This window comes from Glandiceps talaboti, chromosome 7 (assembly GCF_964340395.1).
Source record: "Glandiceps talaboti chromosome 7, keGlaTala1.1, whole genome shotgun sequence".
Classification (NCBI taxonomy): domain Eukaryota; kingdom Metazoa; phylum Hemichordata; class Enteropneusta; family Spengelidae; genus Glandiceps; species Glandiceps talaboti.
In genome coordinates this window covers 18,518,196-18,525,717 of record NC_135555.1, presented here as the reverse complement: position 1 = coordinate 18,525,717, position 7,522 = coordinate 18,518,196, and positions in this window count along the sequence as shown.

The following is a 7,522-nucleotide window of genomic DNA, read 5'->3' as shown; positions in this document are numbered from 1 at the left end:
CCTAAACGATACTATAAAAGGGGTTTTCACAGTGACTGTTAATATTGTATCTGTGATGCTGTTTCTTATTTAGTTAAATGAATAGTTTTCTCATGAAAGAAAACTATTCATTTGGTCAAATAGCCATAATTATAGTCTTTTAAGACTTTATGAACATACCATTGTATGATATGCATTCGGTTGCTTTATTACTATGAGCGAGTTGGAAATATTTTCTACAGAAAGTTAGAAATATGTTAGGAGAAAGAGTGTTATTAAGTTCAATTGAAAATCTGTCTGTTATCTTTTACTTCACATGCAGTTGTCTGACAGTCAGTCACATGCGTCACCCATACGAAAATGAAGAAGTCAACTGAACCAGTGTTGAACCTAATTGATAGCCAGCAATGAAATATTGAATTTGTCAAATGATGCAACATGTGGTGATGCCTTTGAATACATGCAGATTGGTCTCCCCGATACGGTGGGAGAAATAACCTCATGTCACTATAATAAAATAATCAGCCACATACCCAATGGAGGTCATCTTTGAATTTGAATATGAATGTGAATATGTTGATAGCTTCATAACCATATAGACTTGACTGAAATGTCAATGAAACCGCTCAGCAGTGCCAACTGTACTTTGAGCTAGGTGTTGCGTCAACGTGTTCAGCGAGATGAATAGAGCCAATTGTGTCATTATCATTATGCGATGTATGTCATCATGTGATGTATGTAATAAAGTTGACGCTTGCATTCTTAAGATGTTGCCTTAATTGCCGGAAATCATTAATTATGCAAAACTAATGAAAACAACATGCTTTATAGGACACGTGAGCTTTGTTATTGTTGATGTATTTACTAATTAAATATATATTAATTAGAAGCCTGTACTCTTAAGAAGTAGCCTAATTACCGATAATAGTTAATTATGCAAATTAAACAATAGTGTAGGCTGGGCACCAGATTTCTTTTAGTCTTATAATTTTTAAATGGTTTTAATTTATTATTCATTTTAGTGTGTTAAGGAAAATAGTGTTCTCAAGTTTTTAATTTTTCCCAGTTACTAGTCATTTCCTAAGGGACTAAAATCAGTCAGCGTCTCCTTGGCATGTGGCCAATAAAATAATATTAAACTGCAAACAAATATGGAATCACAGGCGGGTCCAAAGATAACTAAATCTAATCAGACAAGAGGATATTTAAAAGTAATCTCCGATTCTCCTTTTGTACTTGCTTAAGAGGATACTAATCTTCGGCTTTCCTTTTGTATAATTGTTTAGTAATGGACATTTGTTGGTATGCAGGCCGCCTGTACCATCGATTCAATTTGAAAGGATCTCCCTCCTTCAAAGTAGGAATTCGAACACGATGGGGGTCACATGTAATTTGCATAATATAAACAAAGATTCCTCTAGCCTCAGATGACCTTGTTTGGTGGTGGGCCCTAGCTAATCAGATGAGTGGGTACATAGCACTAATTTGCATAACATAAACAACTTCCATGTGACTTTTATGCATAACTTAGGGGCTACCTACGTAGCTCCACCTTTCCAATGAATAAATATAAGGTCATGAGTGCGATGATGTTACCTCATTTATAATTTATATCACGGTTACCCCTTCACTGATACAAGTATCTGGGCTTATGCATTCACTGATTGTTTCGTAATCACTCACTCAGGTTTTTATTTCACACATTTTAGAAAAGAGATCAGAAAAGAAAGGAAAGAAAGAAAAAGGCCCGGAGACTCGGGGAAGTCTAATAGCAGTGTTCACTTGATGTTTACCAAATGTTAATCAACTCTAGTTATTATCATAACAAAAATGTGTAGCAAGTTTTATTTTAATTTATGCGGTAGTTTTCTGAGAAATCGTGTCCATCCATCCACACACACACACATACATACATACATACATACATACATACATACATACATACATACATACATACATACATACAAGCAAACACACAAATAAACAAAATATTACTATAATATTACCATCCTTTCATTCTGTCATCATCACTTTCATTAACACGGTTTCATTTATCTTTCTTTTGCTATGCTTTGTTTTTTTTTAACTGTATCGCACCATTCCTGTCATATGAATCTAATATGTATTTATCTTCTGGCTAAAATGAAATCATAATTATTACTGACGTAATTTTGATTCCCTTTCCTAACTCCTTTTTCACTCATGAACTGCAAAACATCTCGCACTAAAATTGGTGGTGCTGTTGTACGGAAACGTACTGCATGGGTTATGAAATCAAGAAGCAAACTGCCTTCGTTTGAGTCGTCATCAAAACATTCTGTAACATCAACATCTGCTTCCAGTGTGATGACCTTGATGTCTTTGGCGTTTGATCTCTTCAGACTTGCTTCGATTAAGTCAGGTGTGATCTTTCTCAACTGAGTACTCAATAAAACAGGAAACTTTGCCCACAATGCAGGAAAGATGTTGTTCACTGAAAGAAAAAATGGAAACTTACAGTTGAATTTCTTCAGCAACCACAAATCACAGAGGAAAGTAGTACAGTGCAAAAGCGAAGTGAAGAGCACATGTCCCTATATGGTATGTCACATTTGTGCCAGGTTTGAAAGAAATCAGATATAGCATGTCAGAGAAATGATGTATTACACACCCCCCCCCCCCCCCCTGTCACCCCTTTGGTGTAATACAATTAATTCTTCAGAGCATTACTGAGGTCCTTAAACATCTAAAAAAAAAATATGCTTCTAATGTATGCATTAAATATAATTGTGCCGAAATCCTTTAAAATAATATAATTAATATTGTTCCACAAATATAATCTTTTTTCAGATGTAATAGAGACATATCAATATATATAGGAATTGACCATTTTTATAACAATTATAACTCTGCCCTTGGTAGAATAATTATTTTGAAAGATTACATTTACAAACCACAACGGCCATCTTCACATCGTTATTTGCAGAAATCACAGAAAGGTATGTCTACTTTCTGAATGTTACATGGTGAAAATCTAGAGAGAAAATTGGTTGTATAAACTATACTATGTGCATTTTCCCGTATGCCAGGATGTATGGAATGGTTTTAATGATAAGTTGTATTAGAAGTACAGATCGATTCTCACCTGACGTCACTTGGAATATTAATGTACCACCGTCATTGAGTTTTGAATGAAGCCACCGAACTGTCTCATCAAGGTCACCAACATAATATAGGGAATTTATGCCAACGATGCAATCAAACATCTCACCTTCAGAAACACTCATATCTCTGTTGAATAGTCATGAGTCTGAAGTCAAAGGTCACACCAGGAAGATGACAACCTTTTTCAGTCAGGTTCTATAAATAATAATAACGACTTTTATTTCAAAAAGAAAAAGGGTGACCCTGTTAGGTCCAGCCTAATCTTCCCAGGGGCCCTAAAGCAAATGTACACAATACAACAACAAAAACAAAACAAGGTAACACACATAAAAATTGAAAAACATTAAAAAGTATGAAACGTAAAAGAGATAAAATTGTATGACCACAGACAATGTAAAAGGATTAAAGAGATTCAAATAGGTATGAATTTAAAGATTTTTTGAAACAAGTTAAATTCGTAATACTGATAAGGTGAGTAGGTAAAATGTTCCAAAGTTTGGAGCTTTCAAAACTAAATGACTGAGTAAAAATACGACAATTTGGAAATGGTAAATACAAAAGATTGTTGGTGCAGGAACGGGTGCCCATTTGGTTACTTGAACTCCTTTTATGAAGGAGGTCAGAGAGGTACATAGGAGCCAGGTTATGTAGACATTTAAAAATCAGAATGTACTTATTAAATAGAAATCTCTTTTCAAGTGGTAAAATATGAAGTCGTTTAAAAAGGTCAATACTGGAAATCCCTTTGGATTGCATTTCAATGGTAGAAATATTTAAAATTAGCCGGATTGCACGCTTCTGAAGTTTATATAATTTGTCAATATCACCTTTACTTGCATGAGACCATATGTTGCAACAAGTATCAAAAAAGGGCTGAATATAACTAAAGTAGAAAAGTTTTTTAGTAGATACATCTAAGTATTTAGCAATGTGACGAAGAGCTGCAAGATTAGAAGATACTTTTGCATGCAAATGTTGACAATGTGAAGTCCATGAGAGTGTAGAGTCAATGATAAGTCCGAGTGATTTTTCAACTTCGCTGAAAGAAAGAGACGCGTTGTTATAGAAAACAGAAAAGGAAGTGGGCAAAGAAAGGTTCTTTTTAGGGGGAATTACCATAGCTTTAGATTTATTTGTATTAATGATCATATGGTTTTGATTACACCAGGTGTGAACTTTAGACAGATCATCGTTAATAGTTTGATTTACTATGGAAATATCAGGGGAGGAAAATAGAAGAGTAGAGTCGTCAGCATAGGTATTAGTATGGCAGTGTTCAACTTCTAAATGGAGGTCATTGATATAAAGGAGGAAAAGAAGAGGACCAAGGATAGAACCTTGAGGGACGCCAGACTTAATAGATAACATGGAAGAATTGCAATTTTTAAAGGAAACAAACTGTTTTCTGTCCTTAAGATATGAAGTGAACCAATTTATAGCCGAAGAATCAAAGTTGTAGAGTTTAAGCTTGTCAATAAGCAATGAATGGTTAATAAGATCAAAGGCCTTAGAGAGATCGAGAAAAATGATACCACTCCAGTTATTGTTATTTATTGCAGTATAGCACTGATTAACGAAATAAGTGAGAGCAGTCTGACAAGAATGACCCGGACGAAAGCCCGATTGAAACGAATAAAGAAGATTAAACTTGTTGAGATAAAGATACAGACTTTGGTGAACGTGGGATTCTAAAAGTTTGGATAAACATGGTAGAATAGAAATGGGTCGAAAATTGGAGCATTTATCAGTAGAATTACTTTTATGAAAAGGAAGCACCTTAGCAATTTTCCAAGCAGATGGAAAGTGATTATTGATTATGCAGAGGTTAACAATTCTAAAAATGTGTGTAGCAATATAAGGAGCTGTAGATTTCAAAATCTTAGCGCTTATAAAATCATACCCGGTTGACTTAGAAGTATCCAAATCTAGAAGGAATTTCAAAACCTTCGTTTGCGAGATAAGTGGAATTCGGAAGCTGTAATGAATGTCTTTAGAGTCAACAAAATTATTTAACTTAGTTGGATCAAAAGTCTCATGCATAATATCTTTGTTGAGAGCGTCTGCAATGTCAGTGAAATGTCTGTTGAAAGCTTCGGCAATATCCATAGAAGATGTCAGTTCAGTGCCATCAACATATAGCTTTGAGGGTTTAGACGGAGAAGACTTGGGATGAAGATCATGAATGGCTTTCCAAATATTGATGTTATGGGATTTGTCGGCAATAAGCTTAGAGTAATAATTTTTCCTGAGGGATGATGTAAGCATGTTTACGTAGTTCCTTTGTTTCTTGTATTCAACGGTATTATTTGAAGCTTTCAACTTGTCTCTAACGTTGCGTGCATTATGAAGTTCAAGGGTATGCCAGGAAGGTAGATTTGCATAACGAACTCGCTTGGATTTGAGTGGAGCATGCTTGTTGAAGATACTGGAGAAAGTTGAAATCCAACTATTTAGGGCAAGTTCAGGGTCGTTTGTAGTTTGCAGAGTTGACCAGTCTGCTGACTTCAGGTCACTAACAAAGTTGTTTACATTGAAGTTACGTAAGCATCTGTAAGTGATAATGTTATGGTCCGATTTTCTGGTTGAATGGATTTTTCTAACTGTCATGATGGGGGAATGATCGGAGAGTCCGTGAGATATTGTTCTTGTGTTAGAATAATTTATAGGGTTGGTGGTATATATATGGTCAATTAAGGTGGAAGTAGTATCAGTTGTTCTGGTAGGTGTATCAATGAGTTGTTTGAGACAAAAATATTTAATAGTAGATGTCCATTTTGCGTTATTAACTAACAAGTTAATATTAAAGTCACCAAGAAGAATCAGCTCGAGGTCAGTTTCATACAACTTATCCATGATATCTTGGAAATGATCAATCCATGCGGCACTACTATTAGGTGGTCTGTAAATGTAGCTCAGAATGAAAGGGTGAGTATTTTTAAACGTAATTTTGACTGTAACTTGTTCAATGAAAGACGATTCGAGATCAGGCATTCGAGTAAACGAGATATTATCACTCAGATAAACAATGATGCCACCACCGTTTCTGTCTGATCTATCACGACGAACCAAATTAAAGCCAGGTAAGTCCATGAAAGTATCAGAAGTATTAGTGTTCAACCAAGTTTCACTAAATCCAATAATTGTATTTGTGAGGGAGGAAGTCAAGATTTCCCGAATTTCATATATTTTGTTCCTGATTCGATTGATATTCCAATGAATAATCTTCAGACCTTTGGAATGGCTGGTAAACAGGGATGGCAAATCTCTCATAGAAGTGTTAGTTAAGACATCTTTTGTAGGTTCGAGAGTTTGATAAAATTTAAGTGACGTATGTGTTTCACGATGTGGGCAGCAAATTTATTGTAGCCCAGGCTGTTTAGATGTAAACCACTCGCATCAAGGAAAACACACATTTGATCAGGATAAGTAGTGTTATTGTTCATGAAGAGCATTTGAGTTTGTGACACTGAGAAGTTGCCGAGAAGATTGTTTGCAAGTTGAACTTTGTTGTTGAGATAAGGGTGATCCATTCGAAAGAGTAATCCAGAAATGATGATTGTAGCGTGTTTATTCAAAGATCTTAACTTCTCAACCAAGGAAGTGTATTTCTCTTTAATTGCTTCAGAAGAGTCACACGGAAGATTATTAGTACCAATGTGTAGTAAAATATAATCTTCATCACCGGTGACAATATCTGTAGGATCAATCTCTTCGATTTTGTAGCCAGGATAGCAATGTTTGGTACAGGAGATGAATTTAGAACGAAACTGAAGATGTCGAACAATAGAATCACCAATTACAAGCAGTTTCCTGCTGTGAGAGGAGATATGTTGCTTCTGGTGAGGCTTAGCTGATTTGATTTGTGACAATTCCTGTTGGCTGATGCGATTAGCAGAGTGGACAGAAGCGTGAGTTCTTTCTCTACGCTGAGATGTATATATTGGATCTTGGGTCGGTTGAGATGAAGAACGGGAAAGTTGTTGAATATGAGTAGTTGGTGTTTGAGATCTTGGCTTGGGAATTTGTCTCAAAGGTTGAATAATTTCGTGTGTTTGAGAAGACTTGGTTCGCTTTCTTGGTTTGGGTATTGGTCTTGTTTGATGATTTAGTTGACTTTTTAATTTTGCAACTTCTAGTGTGAGATCATCAATTGTGGAATACTGTTGAAGGAGTTGTTGTTGAAGTTTTTCATTAGATTCTTCTAATGATCTTTCTGCTTAAACTTCTCTGTTAAGGCCGTGCTTGGTTCAACAATCGTAGCCTTGATGGAACGAAATGATTTTTGCAAATGTTCCAAGAGTGTTATATCAGGCATTCCTGTTTTTAGGCAAGTGGAAAGGGATAGACATTCATAAATGAATGAATAAATAAATAAATAAATAAATAAATAAATAAATAA